This window comes from Argentina silus (genome assembly GCF_951799395.1).
Source record: "Argentina silus genome assembly, chromosome: 15".
NCBI classification, from domain to species: Eukaryota; Metazoa; Chordata; class Actinopteri; order Argentiniformes; family Argentinidae; genus Argentina; species Argentina silus.
The window spans coordinates 313439-314950 of record NC_139669.1 but is presented as its reverse complement, the minus strand read 5'-3'; positions in this window follow the sequence as shown (position 1 = coordinate 314950).

Sequence of the window (1512 nt, the reverse complement as noted above, 5' to 3'; positions counted from 1 at the left end):
GTAGATTCTGTCACATCAACATGTTTCAGTCTGGACTTCACTTCATCAACTGCCATCATTCATATTCTACAGGCGGTAGTTAATCATGGGTCAAAGGTCACCCCCCCCCCCCCCCTCCTCGCCCCTATCCCTGTAGAACCCCCCCCACATACACACACTCATGTGAAGCTTTAGAATGAAAAGTAGAATGTACTGCTGCGGTCTGTCATGCGCCCCCCCGCCCCCCCCCCCTGCCCCCGCCCCGCCCCACCCCCCCCTCCTCGCCCCATGACCTGTACAGAGGGTGTCAGGTGACTGTCAGGTAACTGATGATCCAAAGGAAATAATAAGCAGTTAAAAGGCTTCGCCCCCATCTCAACCATCGCCTTATCAGGAGAGATGAAATGTTTCATCATCTGTTCCGCCTGGTCTCCCAACGGCAGACAAGATGGAGGTCACTCAACCAGGCAGCCAGCTCAAGGCTGACACATAGCCATGAAGGTACTATTCATGTTTCTGTAAACACCCGGGGACGATTATGGGATATGATCCATCACCTGTCCTACCAGCAGCTGGCTGAGGCCTCTCACACCCTGCTGTCAGACTCTCATCTATACCAGACCTGATCTGCTATCTACACATACTGTCTGAGTCTGTTCTGCTATCTATACATACTGTGTTCTCTGATCTCTAACTAGACCTGACCTTCTATCTACACATACTGTCTGACTCTGATCTATACCCAGAGCTGATCTGCTATCTACACATACTGTCTGACTCTGATCTCTACCAGACCTGATCTGCTATCTACACATACTGTCTGATCTCTAGCAAACCTGACCCAACTACTTATTAACCACTGAAGGGTTTATCAGTAGTTAGTAAACTGTTAATTAATGTTTATGGATCATTTATTACACTGTAATAATCAATGACAGTGCAGCATCAAAATGACAATCAGACAATATTAAACAATGAGTTCTAACTACCTATTACTGATTGATGACATATCTCTGACAGACACCAGACGCTCTCCAGACCTCCACCTGAGATCTGAGCTCTGAGTGTTCCCAGGGGTTGTCACATGACCAGGTCAGGCCTGGGGTCGAGGCTGTGAGGACGACGACTCCGCGCCAGGACGGTAGCGTGTAGGAACACGCCACGCAGAGCTCAGCGGGGTCGCGCTCGCCGCCGTGGCGTTGCAGGGAGCTGTCATCCTGCCGTTGAAGACTCTCTCTCACTGATGAGGTCATCATCTCCAGAGAGTAAATGTCTTTAAACTCCTGAAGGGTTTCAGAAGCTTCTGAAGTCAACAGTCACTCAGCTAAAGACCTGGAAACGTCCCCACACTAAACATCCCTGAACACGTTGAAATGATGTCACCTTTAGAAGGAAACTACCGTCCAGAGACCAGGTCTCAGGTAACTTCATTTCACAAAGACTGGAAGCAGGACAGGATTGAAGGATTTGTACAGAAGTAAAAACGTTAACTAAATTCTGTGTGTTTTATAGTGTGATTGTCTGTCCAGGTTA